The sequence below is a fragment of the Polypterus senegalus genome, chromosome 7, assembly GCF_016835505.1.
Source record: "Polypterus senegalus isolate Bchr_013 chromosome 7, ASM1683550v1, whole genome shotgun sequence".
Lineage (NCBI taxonomy): Eukaryota > Metazoa > Chordata > Cladistia > Polypteriformes > Polypteridae > Polypterus > Polypterus senegalus.
The window spans coordinates 125,180,442-125,198,394 of record NC_053160.1 but is presented as its reverse complement, the minus strand read 5'-3'; positions in this window follow the sequence as shown (position 1 = coordinate 125,198,394).

Genomic DNA, 17,953 nt, shown 5'->3' with positions numbered 1-17,953 from the left:
ATTTTTGCATTACTGCCTTTTAAACAGCAAACAAATGAACTTGAGGAATTTTTCATTAACAACCAGAGGACAAAAGGAAGGAAAACCTTGAATCCATTAATCCATTTTCATTATTTTTAAGGGTTATGTCCACATAACACTACCAATCATTACAGCAAATCTATGTGGTCATTCTAAACAAAGTGTAAAATAGCATCATTATTGAACTTCTTCATCAATAAGACACAAATAAAAATAGAAAAAAAAGATTACAGCACTTACTTGATATTTAAAATGCAAAATAACTGAATAAACTTTCCTTTGTTGTAGAAACAAAGATGAACCTTCAGAAAGCTTCAAGCGGAAGGCAGCTACAACGCCCACTCTTGTTGAAGTTTCAACTGCCAGACTTTTATGTATGCATCACCAATGGCAATATGATTTTGAAAAAAATATATATTTGGATGGTTTAATATAGCTAAGCTCTTAAATCAAAAATATTGTAACTCTAAGTTATTTCATTCTGTTCAGTCTTGTGAATTAAAACTTTAAATCAGGGGTCCTTAATCACAGTCCTGGAAGACCACAGCAGCTACAGGTTTTCATTCCAGCCAGTTTCCTAATTAGAAATCAGTCCTTGCTGATAATGAAACTTGGCATTTAACTATAGGCCTTGTTAGTTCTTTCATTCATCAAAGACAAATTTTATTTACATTTTAGATCAAAGGTCCTCAATTACAGTCCTGAAGGTCCACAGTAGCTCCAGGTTTTCACTTCAACTAATTTCTTAATTAGAACCCATTTATTTGCTACTAAAGCAATACATTTCTTGGGCTTAATTGTTATCTTGCCTGTTACAATTCAGAACCATTAATTGTCTATTTCAGTTTTTAGCAGCTGCATTTAACTTTTAATATTTGCCCGTTTTCAGACATCTTTATATATAATACACTACCGTGGCTGTTCGTTTGTATTTCCAGGAATTGAAATTACCTGTAGATCGCTAACCGTTTGAACAATTGACAAGAAATTTGGCACACATATACTACGTGACGTCTACTATCTGCGTTTGGGTGTGATGATTGACCTCCAAGGTTATTTCTCTTTTTATTTTTATCTTATTGTAGAATCAACTTTCGGCAGCAGCCAGTAGGACAGCCATGTGATGCATGCGTACGGGTGCAGTTCTCATCCTTACCACCTTTGCTGTCACTTCCCCTATCACTTCATATCTTAAATCATTCTTGGGGCAGATTGAAGACTTATGTGCCAGCTTAAGTGAAAAATTAAAGAAAACGTACTAAGTAATTGCAACACAAACACTGACTTAATCAGTTTTAATGCAAAAAGATGCTGACGAAAGAAGAGAAGAACTGGGGCGCTAGGGTGGAGAAAAGAAGAGCTGCTCAGGAACCAGCTGGTGCATCAACCTCTGAGCAAATGAATGCTAAGCGTACAGAGAAAGAGGATGAAAATTATGAATGTTCAAGATAACGTGCAGTGCGCTGTTACTAGTTACTTAATAATGAAATGTAGAAAACCAATAAACCAGCAGTTCTCCAGGTAACATGCATCTTTTTAAACCTGTGCATATGCACCATGAAATATCTGTATGAAAAAAATTAAATTAGAATTAAATGAGAGGGGAATTAGAAGGAGCTTTAAGTTTAAATCTGTTCTGGTCCGCAAAACATACTGTGGAGGACTGCCGGCTTCCCATGCCGGTCCGCACCCCAGGCCACCAGGAGGAGCTCTCCCGACAGCAGAATCGTGCCCTGAGGTCCAGCAGGGCCTTATGGACTTTGTAGTGTTTATATACAGCCCTGCTGGATACCTTGGGGACCACCAGGAGTCGCTGTGGGGGGGCTTATTGGCCCTGTGAGGCCGTATGACCCGGGAGTACGTCACGGTCACGTGACGGGAAGAAATGTCGTGCTCCCGGGTTGAATAAAAGGACTGATTGCCCTAAACCGGAAGGAATTAAGAACTATGGATTGATGGGACAGAAACACCTCCGGGTCAGGGGCTATAAAAGGACGGTGCCTCAGTCCAGATACTGAGCTGTGCTGGGTGGGAGAGGAGCAAAGTGTCTGGGCGAGGAAGAGTAGTTTATAGTGATTTAAATATATGAGTAGTGTGGGAGGTGCTTGGTGCACTGAAGAAAACAATAAAAGGTCTTGGACTTTTACCTGGTGTCTGGAGTCATACCTAAGGGTTCAAGGGAGCACTAGCGCCCCCTACTGCCACAATACACTGTAAAAAATGTCAGTAAATTTAACTGTAAAAATACTGTAAATGGTGAAAGTAAAAGACCTTTTCTGAAAAAGGAAAGTTGCCTTATGTTCTACTGAAAATTACCTGTATACCTTAAACAATACATTTCATTATTTTTTACAGCCAAATTCTGTAAAATTGATATTTTTCTACCTTTAAAATAAGCTATACAGTGATCCCTCACTATATTGCGCTTCGACTTTCGCGGCTTCACTCTATCATTGATTTTAAATGTAAGCATATCTAAATATATATCACGGATTTTTTGCTGGTTCGCGGATTTCTGCTGACAATGGATGTTTTAATTTATGGTACATGCTTCCTCAGTTGGTTTGCCCAGTTGATTTCATACAAGGGACGCTATTGGCGGATGGCTGAGAAGCTACCCAATCAGAGCACGTATTACATATTAAATAAAACTCCTCAATGATTTACGATGTGCTTCCCGCACGGTGCTTCGCATACGGGAAAGCCCAAACAGCACGTATTGATTTTTGATTGTTTGCTTTTTCTCTTTCTCACTCTCTCTGACATCCTCTGTTCCTGACGTAGGGGGTGTGAGCAGGGGGGCTGTTCGGACACTGGCCTAGAGGATACGGACGCTCCTCTGAAAAATGCTGAAAGACTACCTTCACATTGCTCACTTTCTTGCAGCTGCTTTCTCCGGCGGTGCTTCGCATACTTAAAAGCCCGAACAGCCCTATTGATTTTTGATTGTTTGCTTTTCTCTCTCTGTGTCTCTGTCTCTCTCTCTGACATTCTCTGCTCCTGACACACACTCCTTTGAAGAGGAAGATATGTTTGCATTCTTTTAATTGTGAGACGGAACTGTCATCCCTGTCTTGTCATGGAGCACAGTTTAAACTTTTGACTATAGGGTGTTATTTCATGCCTAGAGGGCTCTAATAATGTTAAAAACATATTCAGAAGGTCGTAAACAGGTTTTCTATGCTCTAACTGCGAAAATATTCGATTTATAAATAAAGAATTCTACTTCGTGGAAATTCATTTATCGCGGTAGAGTCTGGAACCGATTAACAGCGATAAACGAGGGTTTACTGTATACCGTTTACAGATGCATTACAATTACATTGAAAAAAATCTGTTAATTTTGCATTGTAAAACTGTTAAATAGCAAAGGTAAACAACTGTAAAATATGAAATGGTAAAGCGCTGTTTCAGTAACACCAATGTCACGATATTTGCATAGGACACGCCCCCTTTTACAATATTGTTCCTGGTGAACTGTATACCTTTGAATAGTAGGGGAAAAAACTTTAACAAAGTTAACAAACTTATTTTTCCCTGCTTGCTGAAGATTTTTGTTGTTACGGAAGCTGATTTATGGTGGGTTGTATTCGTTAAGCTGGTACACCTGTAGGACACCATATACCACAAAAGCAAACTTTACTTCCCCACCAGACAATGTGCTATAACTTCCTTAAACATTGAATTGTTTTCAATGTGTATAATTAAATGGTACATGTTTGCTATTGGATGTTACTTTACTTTTTCTAAATGTGTACTGGGATTTGACCCTGACAATACTTTCTAATGGTTTATTGATTAGCATATTTATTATACTGTATGAATTTCTGGTTATAGTTAAACATTCCCTTCTGTTAGAATGTGTTTTAAAGAAAAAACAGATATTTACTACAAAGTTATACAGTAGACCTAAAACCATTGTCACCTTATTTATTATAGTAAAATTTTGGCAACCCATCTGCCAGTTTTTTTATCAGAAAAATAACATTTTTATAGACCTAAAAATACTGTCACTTTTTTTTTACAGTAAAATTCTGGCAACCCAGCTGCCAGTACTTTACTGTAAATTTAACATTTTATTTTTTACAGTGTATGGCTAACCTTGTCAGAGAAGGAAACTACGGTGCAAATAAAGTTTCTCTTGGATGAATGAAAGCACCAACAAGCCAAATAGTAAGATAGCAAGTTTCATTATCAGCAAGGACTGTCTTCAGATTATGAAACTAGTTGGAAATAAGACCTGCAGCCACTGTGGCCCTCCGTGAACATGACTGAGAACCTCTGCATTAAATGTTTCAAACTGTAAGAGTGATATAGTGGTGGCTTTAAATGGATAAATCGCTGCCTAACAGAGTCAAAATACTATTGTATATAAGTTTAAAATCTCACCTCTAATAACAAGGGCTGTATCTATAAGAGGCAGGAAAAACCTCTCTTTCAAAGAGCTACTCTTCCTTCACACTCAAGCTGTATAACTGTTCTTCTCTGATGCACCTCTGGCCAGCTCATCTCCACCTCAGTTCTCTTTGCTATCTCCCTGGAATCTGTTTTGGCAGAGTTTAATCGCTGATCTTGGAATACATGGAGGAATTCTGTAACTGCCCTGATTTCCTCCATCACTGTCTTGACTGAAACTTTGGGGTTCTACATGGTCTTGCTTACTTTATTTATGTGGAACAAAACATTGAACCACACAACGCTACTTACCACAAAAGGCCATCTATGCATTTCCTGGCAAATGCTTCTTGTTGAGACAACTTCTGCATACCATTTCTCTGAGGCCTACACCTTTAGAGCAGTCAATGCCTTCATGATTTCAAGCAGCCGGTAGTAAACAGCTTTAACAGCTTCAAAACGACACTCACATCTGGATGTTGATGATGCTTTTAGTGTAAAGTTCTTGAAATGTTTTGTGGAATGGTCCAGCGGTGAACTGAGGAGCTAAACAGACAAAACAGAAAGACCAAACAGAATGTAAAATTGCTGTAACAGACCAAAGAAGCTGACAGATGTCACAGATGACTTGGCTGTATCACCAACAACAAGATTTACTGTGTGATTCCCACAAGGACTACATAATGCCTTGGTGTTTTGTTCTAGCACTTTCAGGACACCATGCTTTTTATCCTGCATGTTATTCCCATTACCATAATACTGGCTTCGATGGTTCGAAAGATCCAAACCTAGTGTTACTAGGAGACCTAAAAATAACTTACATAAGCCTTTTGTGTTGTGTCAAGTGCCAGAAGAAAAACAACAAAGTGCTCATGAATGGAGACACCTTTTGAAATCTCACAATTTACAACTCGTAAATTTATAGTTGTTAATTGTGAGTCTAGAGTGCAGCCCATGATTACTGCAAAATATTTGGCTTTCCTTACTCTCTCTACAGTGGCATCAGTTGTACATTTTGCCATAAGGCAAATTAGCTCATTTTGAATATGCTTCCTTAAATAAGTATCACTTGCTCTTTTACCTAATTTCTCATATGCTCCCACATGATGGGGTAAAACTGAGCCATCCGTTCTACTTCTACTTCCATGGAAACTTCCATTTCCAGATCCAAACAACCTGTCTAAGTTGCCACGAAATGCAAGGTTACACTCTGCCAGACGGTTCACAATTGCAATTAATCTTCTTAAAATCTCTGTCCAGCAGTTTAATCCCAGAGCAATTATATCTTGGTTCACTTGATCTATAGCTGTGTTTGTTTGTGGTTTCTTTGAGAGCTTGCACCAGGTAGCTAAGTTAGTAATGTGTTCAGTAGACTTTTCGTGCTGTCTCAAGTGTGTTGAAAGATTTTTCCTGTTATTGAACCCATTCCTCACTTAGTACTCTCTTCTCAGTTTCCAAACAGGCAGCAACAAAAGCACATTACATAGTACTTTTTTACTTTACGCAAGCCTGGACCTGCTTATCTTTTCTCCATTCTTCACTTGCATGTAATAGTTACTGCTTGTAAATCTGCTCCCCTTTTGATATTTTGGAACATCTTTATCCAACATCTGTTTTGGCCAGAATGCTGGGTCATCTTCAAGTGTAACACATTGGTTAGTAAGCTAACTGCTACTCACTAGTTGTTAAATATTATCTATATAACTATCTTTGCCAATCCAATTCGAAGGCCTTGTAAGGTTGTCTTGCATGTAGCAGTGGCTTCTTGTTACTCTTTAGTAATGGTGGTATCTTCACTAGACACCATGAAAAGGTTGTTACTTTAGGCAGCATTGCTAAAATCTTTCTGCTTTCCACCCGCTTCATCTTTTTTAACTCCTGCTGGGGTTTCACTTAATTTTTTTTAATATGTACACAAATTACTTCCGCAGACAAATGGATAAGATCGTAGAATAGTCAAATTTAATAGGGACTTTGGGATGGGATTTGAGAAAATCATTATTAATCATTCTGATGTCATTATAGCATATGGATTTTTAGAAAAAACATAAGCAAAAACCAAAACTAAAACAAAAAATTTTTTTAACTGTAAGTTGATGAGATGTTTTATGCGGCCTTGGGGACCTTGGCACCTAAGGCAATTGCTGACCTACTGGTAACGTTCGCCCATTAGTGTGGTTCCATGTGCTTTTCCAAACCAGTATTAAGTACTGTTCATGAGAAACCAAGTCTGTCACTGATAACTCCCTCCTATTTATGTCTTTAATTTTTGCATGAACTCTTTGAAAATTAGGGAAGTTGAAAATAAAAAATATGTTAGTAAACTCTCAATATGAGATCTCCACAGAACAAAAATACATAGTGGTGTTTACTGGCACCTGGGAAATTCACAAACAGTGTAAATATCAAACACCTCTGTCATGTAGAAATTTATTGTGGAGGGCAGACATTTAGCCACTACAGGCTTATCCTAAAGCTTTAATATTAGCCTCCATACTGAAAACAACACGGGAAAGATGTTATACACCACATAAGTGATATTAACATTAACTCTGAAGTAGTTACCTCAATTAACTGTCACATTATATGATTAGCACTGGAGAGAAGCCATTCTGAGCCCTGCCCCTATCCATTTTGTGCCGTTTGAGGCTGGACATGAAACCAAGCACTTGGATTCAAAAAACATTAGCTTACCCATGTGTGCAAGCAGGTCCCTAACTTCTAAATGTGACTTCAGGTGTGTTGTATTACACAGGTCTGTGGGGCTTAAGAAACTGACACAAAGTAGAGTTGCATTTGAACATAATTCATTTAGAAACTCATTTTTTCTTTTGGTATGGAGAAAGGAAACAATAGTGGTATAGTAAATAAATGAGCATCAGTTTAGAAGAAACCCTGAGACGTCAAAAATAGAAAGATCTGCTGAACTTAGCCCACTTGTGTCTCTGAAATCCCATCACCCTATGTGTCCTCTTGTGTCCTTTCAGTACAATAAGAGTTAGACTGAACCCTGTTTTAATGATTGCTGGATAAAATGTCTAAAGAATGCAGACAAAATGGGGGTTTGTTTTTGAAGAGACAACTGCAAGAGTTACATTTTAGCAAAGCATCCACAGATACAGTAATTAAACTCTAGGATGCAGGCTGCAGCAGGATTACATGAATTGGTTCTTCTATCTCAAAGCATAACATAATGCAAAGCTTTGCCAGCATTGTCTGTAAAGATTCAAGAATGTACAGATTATTTTAATGAAAACAGAATTTGTGTAGATGCAGTTCCACAATCTGCTGTAAACTGATTAAGCATTCTTCTTCCCTCAAGAAATCCTTTGCTAATTGTGGAAAGTTGCATGGAATAAAAATACCCATTAAATATGTGATAATGATAATAATAATAATAATAACAAAGAAAAACATTGCTTTAAAAATGTAATTTGACAGCATTGAGATTAAGGATTTCTTTAAAGAACGATCAATCAGAAACATATTTTTTTGTGGAAGAAGCAATTCTGTAATCAGTTGTATCTCAAGTCTTTTTAGCTATCAGCAGAAACAAATAAGTTTATCCACTACAGTTGGGGTATCATTTCCTTTATTAAGTTGTGTTTCTTTTTTGTGATCACTGCTATTTTGTGTACTAAATCATATAAGTAATATTACTTTTGCAGAAAGATGTATTATTCTCAGTAGCACAATAGTGTGATATACAGTACAGTAATGGAAAATAACCCAGGTTAATAATTTACAGTAAATAATCGGTCCTTGTATGAAAATACAGACATCCAAATTATGCCTCAATAAACTGAAATTAACTGCACATTTACTTTGTTGGTAAAGTTTATGGTGCAAAGAAGTTTTAAATTACATGCAATAAGGTAGAGAATCTTCTTTAACCTTATGGTCACCAGTGTAGTAAGTAAGTGTTTCATCTTCTAATTGTTAAATCTCTTTATTACTTGGTTGTGTCACTGTTACCATAATGTTCCTCTTTGGTCTATTTGGTATAAAGTGGTGGCATGTTCATGGGATAGAAAAAGAAGTTAGCAATATAACATTCTTATATCTACTTCATCTAGTCACAGTGAAGCCAGAGCATATGAGAGAGACAACAATCAACCCTAGACAGGCTATCAGTCCATTGCTGGGACAATCTGCATACACAACTATACTAACAGGGAGAAATTAAACCTTTTGTCCTTTTAATATAGGAGCACATATAGTGACCTGGGGCCTCATGTACTGTATAAATGCACAAAAATGTTGCGTACAGCCGTTTCTATGCTTACATCAAGATGTATAAAAACTAAACTATGCACATTTTCACGGCAGCCTCTGACAATGTGTACAAATTGTCATGGATGGCCGGGGCCCTTGCCTGGCCAGGACGCCTCCTCCTTGGAAGGATCAGAGGAACAAGTATGGACAGAGTATTACCTCCCCCAGAATACTAGATGGCAGCACCACTGGGTTGCTAGATGGCGGGGTCTCAGACTCCCGCATGGCTTCATGGGAGATGGAGTTAGACACAGCCCTGTGGGGATCTGGAGGCGCCACCAGGGTGTGCTGCAGCTATTCCTGAGCCCGATTGGGTGGTTCTTCCTCCACACCCGGAAGTGCTGCTGGAATTAGGGCAACAAGCACCTGATGTATTTCTGGGTGCCTTATATAAGGAGCCAGCAGATAGTAATCGGGGAGCCAGGGAGACAAGGCTTGCCGAGGATGAATGGAGGAGAAAGAGTAAAGAGAAAAGAAAGAAGAGAAGTGTATTAAGGTGTGCTGTTTGTGCTTGGAATGTGTCGTGGGCTCGTGGGAATAGGGAACACGTTCTCCATGAGTGAAGAAACAAAAAATAAAAGCACTCATGTTTTATAAGTGTGCATCTCATGTCTGTCTGTGTCAGGTTGGGTGGCTGACATGCCCCCTAGTGGTTCTGTCACAACCTGTTTCTGCTCGGTTTTGTAAACAGTTGGCAAACAAGTGTCAAAACAGTGCTGCTGTTTCTGTGTGGTTTCCCTTTCTTTCATAGAGTTGCATCGATGATGCAGGCTTTATCAAATACACCAAAATTAATTGCATATCATTTACACATTTTTACACAGATTTACAAGTCCATCTTAATTGTAATCATTCTGTAACAATATAATGGTGCACAGAATGGCCAAACTATTCCAACTACTGTTGTTAGAAGACATTGCAAATTTAAGAATTAGAAGAAAGTGCGTTTTTAGAGATCATATTGATTTCTTGTGCCATGATGATGACTGGCTTCTAAGTTGATTTAGATTTCCAAGAGCTATCCTCTTGGAGCTGTGTGTTGTTAGAAGACAAGGATGTATACTTGATATCATTTTTATGATGAAATACATTAAAATAAAATATTTTACTGATAAATTAACTTCATTTAAATAATGTATACTGTTAATATACTGTTAATTGCTTCCTGGAGTTTGTATGCTTTCCTGGTGGGTTTCCTCCATATGCTTCCATATACTTGCACCCATCCCAACAAGCACGTGTACAAGGTAGGAACAATTCCTGGAAGGGAATCCAGCTCATCGCATGGTGAATACAAGCACACCCATACACGAGTAGCGTCAATTTAGCATCACCAAATCCCCTAACCTGAATGCCTTTGGAAGGAAACCGAAGCGTGCCAAGGAAACACACCAGGAAAACATACAAACTCCAGGCAAAGAACACTTCACCCACGGAATTCAGGGAAGACCAAAATGATCTGTCCAAGCTGAAGGCAATGATCACCACAATGGCCACCGCTCAAGACATAAAAGAGCTCAAGGATAATATAAAGAAGGATATAAATGATGTAAGGATAAAGGACATAAATGATACAAGGAAAGAAATAATGGACATACACAAGATAAACGAGAAGCTGCTTCAGGATATTAAAGACCAGGAAACCTGTTTAAATAATCGCTTTGAGGCATGCTAGAAAGAATTGAAAAAATACAGGAAAATGCATCTAAATTTGAGAACAAATTTAGAGTACTTGGATATTAGTTTGAAAACATTAAGCAAACATTCACAACTCATACTGAAATAGCAGAACAACTGCCATCTACCGCTGACGAAAAACCAACGGCTGCAAATTCCGAATGCAAATTGCTTGGAGACAGACTAGCTGCACTGGAAGATGGATGCAGAAGGAATAATATCAGAATCTAAGGTCTCCCTGGATATCGTGAAAATCCACAACCAGTGAAATTCGTAGCTGAACTGTTCTTTAAAATAATTGGAGAGGATTTCAAATCAGACACCGAGATAGCAGCAGCTTACCACATACATGGATTGAATACGTCAAAGCCTAGGACTTTTGTGCGCATTGCAAAATTACAGTTTAAACTATATATAATGTTACTTCTCAGACAGAAACAAGATATAATAACCACATTCATATTTTCCCTGATTTCCCACCCTTAACAGCTAAACGTGTCCGATTTTACTGCATTAAACAGCGCTTACGGAACACCCAGATCAGATTTAACCTCTTGTATCCTGCCAAACTGAAAGTGGACATTCAAGGCAAGTTCTTCATTTTTACATCTATGGAGGAAGCAGAAAAAGAGCTAAGAAAACAGATCCCAACATTTTTTGAAAGACAATCATGAGTTGCATCATGTCCTGGCATTGCAAAGATCTTACCTGCTGTAGGACCCAATCGCAATGAAACTCATTCTGTAACTATACATTCCATTTTTATATTTTAATTTTTATATTTTAATTACAATTGTATGACTGTATGTATGTATGTGGCATTTTTGGTACGTTTAACATCATACCCTTGGCTTATTGTAGTAGGGCTTACTTTCAAACGTTATCTGCTTATCCAGGTCTACTGTTTAATATCATTCCCAGAGTTACTTTCTCAAAACTATTTAAGATTATGTTTCATGTTTGTAGTATTTGGACTGTACTGTCAATAGATATCTTTATTTTAATCATGCACCGCTGCTGGGGAGCTTGTTTTGTTTTGGACGTGCTCTGTTTCTAGGTATGTCAGAGGACTGGGACTTTGTGAGGTGTGGTTTAGAGCAAGCTGTTTTTTATCTACCCTTTTAATCCCTATAATTGTAACAATAGGCTTCATGGCAATAACTCCTGGAAAAATTGGAAATTAAGGTCAAAGCTGTCTTATATAATTATGTACTACTGTATATTAAATTAAGACTATAGAATGTGAACAAAAGATCACCAAACAGTAAGTTTTTCCACTTCACTGAACAAGACCTCCATTTTTCATTAGCTGAAATTCTTCCTTTTATACGTTTCACTTAAACTCAAATAGGCAGAGTTCTAAGAGGAGTTGGGGTGGGGCTGTAGACACATGTATGTGTGTTAAAATTCACATTGATTAGGTTTTATAAAGGGAAAGGACATACTGTATAACATTTTTTACGCACAGTTTTAGGCATCTGAATTTGTTTTGTGCGTACGCATATTTCTAGTTTTGTCCTTACGCCATGTTTTAATGTGAATTCTACTCAAGATGCTATTCATGAGCCCCCTGGTATGGATTGGATTTATCACATAGCAATTGCAACTGTTTCACCAAAAGCGTATCTTTAGGAAACTAAAATGTATACTTAAGCTTTAAAATGTATGCTGCACAGTATCAGTACTAGCTCAGATTTAAATAATAATTAAAGAATTTTTATTGAAGAAGAGGATCAGGAGATGAAACATAATTGAAATTGGTTTAAAAGTTTAACTGGATTGTCATCATGTTTGAAATGCTAACCAAAGACCTTTTTATTTGATCAAATTTCAATTGAAATACAAAGCAAACACTTTAAAGGGGAGGCCATTCTAACAAGAATTACAATAAGGTACAACCACATGCTCGGCCCCACCTCAACTTCCCTTAATACCCTGTAACACAACCCAACACTGCTACATTAAAATTGGAAAATTGGAAAACAAACAAATAAAGGAGGACAAGAGGACCAGCAAGCAAGGGAACAGCACAGCACTGACCCCATTAAGAAGAAGAAGAAACAGAAGAAGGACTAGGGTTACACCTCGGACCAGAGGGCATCCACACTCAAACCAGATATACTGTGTATATTCATTTATCAGTATAAGAGCCAGATGCCCCATTGATCCTGACATCTCCAAAAGGATCATATTTAAAAAGACGGACTTCCAGACAGAAGGAGAAAAGCAGTCAGGAGATTTCCAATGAGAGGCAAGTGCATCTTTAGCAGCATTTGTCCCTAGCGCAAATACCCTCTGCTGGGTAACCAATAAATTAAGTGAGGAAAAATCTAGAAGTATGAAAATGTGGGGTAGCAAAGGGATGCTGATAGAGAGTATGGGAGTATGAATATCAGACATCCCAGACAAAAAAACTAAACATATGCATGTACATAGGGAGTATAATTGGTGGACAATTTTCAATTGAGTTTGTTGATAATTAGGATTCCTTGATACCAATGAAAATCTCTGAGCCACATTGACTTAATTGATAGTGAACAATATGATGCCTTACAAATCAATGCATATAAATGTAGACACTGTTTTGCAACCAGACGACAGAGTGAGAAACTATACAAAGAATGCGAAGCAGCAGAAAAAGACAATGGAACCCCACAGGCTTTAAAAAAGATCTAACTTGTAGTAAAAGAAAAAGAAAGATAAGGGGATAGAAATGGAAGATTTTAGAGTTTAGAATGTCTGAAGGCCTGACTCATCAAATATATCACCCAGTGTGCGAATACTTTTACTAGACCAGGGCTGGAACATAATGGGATCAAAAACCAAAGACCTTAAAACTCAAAGCAAGTCTGTAATAAGGAATAGTTATTTACTGCAAAAATCACACTTGAACACCATTGTTTATCCAGATTTTGTATACTCCAGAAATGCATGGCCTGACCCTCATACTGTTAATAATGTCAGACAATGTGCATTCCTAGGTGGTTCTAAGGTAATCTGCAATGGCAATGTCCAAAGAGATTGCTACAAAATGGTGGTACCTGTAATAAAACAAACTTTTGTCAAGGAATAAAGGTAAAAAAATATATACCTTTTCTCAGGGAGCTATTGGGAAAAAATGAATTCCTAGGGTTCCCTTTTAGCTGCATATATTGTGAAAAGGGGATCAGAGAACAACACAACATTTAAACAGAGTATGAAACCATAACAATATCTGGATTGCGTTATTTAATTTGTTATGGTAATCATATTAGCAAATGCATTTATTAATAGCCTGTTGCTATAGCACACTTTCTGATCTCAGAAATTGTGTATGTTCGTGAAACTAAACAACTACAAAAACTTCATCCAAAAACATGATTATTCATGAAGTACACAAAGTTAGGGATCCAATTCTTAAGGTAACATATACCTTGGTATTGGTACTGTATATTCACTGTAGACTAGTAAGTTTGGTAACTGGTGTGGCGTACGGCTGGGATGCCTCTCTACTGCAAGGACTGGGGGAGAGAGCTTATCTAGGACATCCAGAAGTGCTGCCGGAAGAAGGTCATCAAGCACCTGGAGTGGCCAGAATTGCATGAAAGAGGACGAAGCTTGCTAGGAGGAGTGGAGTCAAAGAGAGAGAAAGAAGAGAAGGGAAAAGAAAAAAGGGAATTGTGCTTTTGTGCTGTGCTGGAACTAAATAGGTGGCAAATGGGGGAAGGCGTTTCCCACTTGGAAAATGAAAAAAATAAAAGCACATGTGCTGAACTTGTTACCTGCGTTAGCTTTGGGCGACAGGAGCGCCGTCTGCAGGCTACACTGGAAAGTAATAGAGCAGACGTAGGTTAAAATTTTGACTGTTCAGTGGGGGCCATTTTACTGATATTCGGCCATGGCTAAATTGCTGTGCTAACATACAAGTGTAACTCAGTATCTGTGGTGAAGTAAAGCTTGTTCACTGCTCAGACAGATGGTAAGGTAAAGACTTAAGGTGTACAGGTCAAGTCAGGTCAGATCAGGTTGGGGAGCTTGCACAGGTTCAGCGTGTTGCCACACCCACCACACGACGAAACAGCTTGGGATCCTGGTTGGCAACCCCCAAGGCAGACATGCATTCCAGTCCCACCTTCTGGAAATGACTCTCTATCTGCCACAACCAGGTGTTACATAGACGTCCCCTTGGCCTGGTCCAGCCACTATGGTGCCCAACATTGTGGATCCTGTGAGCTGGACAACCCTCAGGAATCGTGCCACATGGCCGTAGTGCCAAAACTGATGCTTCCTCACAATGCTGGTAATGTGCCTCATTCAGGGCTCCATGAACAACTGCTCATTCAACACAAAGTCAAACCAGTAGCACCTGTGGATTCTCTGAAGAGACACATTACCAAACGAGTCCAGTCTTTGTCTCAGGTCACTGGATAGCATCCATATCTTGTAACCATATTGCAAGGCAGAATGCACCAGGACAATAAAGACTTGGACCTTTGTCTTTTTGCATAGATATCGGGATCCCCCATGGTTTCCAAATCTGTCTACTGACCATAGGAAGACATGAATGTCACTGCTGAGGTAAGTAAACCTCTAGACAAAGTCGACACTCTCTCCGCAGACTGACACACTGCTGATGGCTGTGCCTAAGAGATTATTAAAGGCCTGGATCTTGGATTTTATCCAGGACACTCGCAAATCCAGACACTCAGACTCCTCACTCAGTCACTCGAAAGCCCAGTATAGAGTACAGTAAGATATATTTTCTGGTTTTAATGTAAGAAAAATAATGTTCAGGAATCCCCTCATTAATATGCTTTTTTAACAGAGATAGAGCTGTAGTGGCCACACAAAACAGTTTTACACAGACAAATGAAATTCGAAAAAGATAACCCAATATTCCCATCCCACCTGTACTATCCACCTTTCAAAAATTTAAAAGCAGCTGCAAAAACAGATGTTGTCATTGCCCTCTGTACTCAAAACAACAAACAGTAGGCAAAAAAGTGCAAAAGCAAGAGACATACACAAAAGAGTAAATCTGGGTACAAATAAACTAGGAGAAATAAAGCAGAAGCTGCTACCCTTTAGGTCCTGACCACAAAACAACAAGACCAGGAAATGAGTATCTGATATATTTATGCCACAGAAGAAAATAGTAATGAGTAACTTTAGATAAAAAAAAGTTGCAAATCCCAGAAAAAAACAATTTGAAAGTATAGAACAGAAAGTTTTTTTTCCTAACTATCCCAAAATCTGGGGAAATGGGTGCTGCCATATTTTAGAAGCTGAAAATGTGGTGACAATAAGGGCCCACTGCCAACAACAAACAACTAAAAATGGTGATGCCCATGGTCTAAAATGAAAACAAAAAGGTGGTGAAATAACAAGCAAAGCAAAATTAAAATATTATAATTTTTAAATAATGAAAAAGCAGAAAAACATGTGGAATGGACACAGTAACAATCAAAAACCTCCATTCATCACACTGCCCCACCCAGTACTGTCAAAAAAGTGTTTAATTTACCTTAGGTTTCGCTCTTTCTATTTCTCTCTTTAATGTCTGGCCTTTTTTTGTCCCACTTCTAACAGGGAGTTGTCTTTGCAGTCTCTCCTGGCATCACTCCATCCAAGTCTTGGATTTTCTTTCAGAGTCATTGGTGGACTTCCCATTCTGGAAACCTCATGTGTCCTTCTTTTCCTAAACAGATCCTCACACACCAGAATGTGTTGCTAAGTCTGGCCTTTCTCCATTGGCTTCATTGTTTCCACATGACAATGAACAGGTACCCATAACAATAGCTGGATCATCTGCACTCTAGAATTCTTTGGTAAGATTACATTCTGCCATCTCCCTCTCTCTCACACACACACACTTCTGCTGGTGCCCATGTCCAATGCCCTTCTGAGACATGCAGAACATATACAGTGTATACTGTCCCTTAGAGGCCCTTGTGTTCCTGCACTTGTATATATTGGACATCCTCTGCTGCCTGTTTCTCTCTCTCTCTCTAAACTCTTCCCCCTAAAGTGCTCTGCCAGGTTTAACTGTGCCCTTTACCACCTTGGAGATGCCTTTGTCCTCAGCAACCTCTTGATTGCAGGGTACCCTCTCACCGGCATCTGTAAGATTATCTGTTAATAAATGATTAATGAGACAAGTGTTTTGATAATAAAAATATGGTCTACCAGTGTTTGGGTTAAGTACCTTGAAAACACAGTAATCTATATTTTTCATTAACATCAGCATCTAAAAATGTAAAACTAGCCTTAACGTGTACTCAATCAATTGTTCAACAAAGATTTATAATTTGACAAGTATATCAATCCAAACAGTTTAGAACTGTACATGAAGTTGAAAAGATTCATAAAGGTATTGGTTTTTGTAGGGAGAGAATGTCTTAATTAAAAAATACTTTTTGCCAAGTTATTTTATTCTGAAGATTAGTGAAGAGCCTAGTAAAAGCATTGTTAATCTGCATCTCAGCAAAGCTTGCTTTAACACGCAGATCAGTAGGGAGCACCCATTTATGGAGGTTCTGTAAAATCAGTGCAGAAGGAAAGGCCAGCAAGCTCAACATCATCCCCATCTTTCATTGGCAAAAAAGTCTGTTAGCATTTCAGTTAATGAGTTTTGGCATTAAACACTCTTCTCAGACTCACCCACACATCCAGCCCGTGCTGCCTGAAGTTGAAGCGGATTTTATAAAAGAGCACTTTTTGTACTTTTCTAGTGATGCATGTTAGCCTCTTATTCTCAAAAGCCTGTTATATCACTAAACTAAATTAAAGTGAAATTTTAAAAATATCTGTTCTTTTTTCCAAACCCAGCTTTGATCCTTGGTCTACCTTAACATAGTAATTGTTAAATCTTTATCTTTTGAGAAGTTCCCAGGAGTTTTTTTTATATAAATATATATCAGTTTACCTTTAGAATGATTAAAATATAGCCAAGGTGTTATCAATGTTGCAAATGACTATTGTTGCTTGAAATACATGATATATAATTTATCAATCACATATGAATGCATAGCTCCATTTTCAACAGCCAATTCTCCAGTGTGGTAAACTTTCTTAATGAATTATGTTTAAATGCTAACATTTGTAATTACGTTAGCACATCTGAAATCAGTTTTTCTGTTCAATAAAGCAAGTATGTTGTTTTTCCTTACATTTCTTTGGTATTGCTAAAATGCAAGTCTGGATCCAGAAATGGCAAAAATAGTTGTACTTACCATTAGGATACTGGAGTACAAATTTCAGCATGTGATATGCCACCAAAGGCTTTGAAAAGCCTTGTGACATCAGTAGCGGTAATTGCTGCTGTAGTCCCTCAGCTGTCACCTTCACAAAGTAATGATGCTTCTAGAAAGTCAAATTAATTATTTTAAAAAATGAATTTAATGAAATAATAAAGAATGAAAAGTAAAACTCTGTTAATAGTTACACTTGGAATCAATGACACAGAAAACTAGAAGAAGATTTGTGACTGTCAGCTCTCATGGATATTTGAAACATTTAAAAGATGTACAGTTTCACACCAGCTGGTTAGTGTTTGTACTTTTGGTGTGGACTCAGTTTAAAAAGCTGCTGTCTTCCAGGATTACAT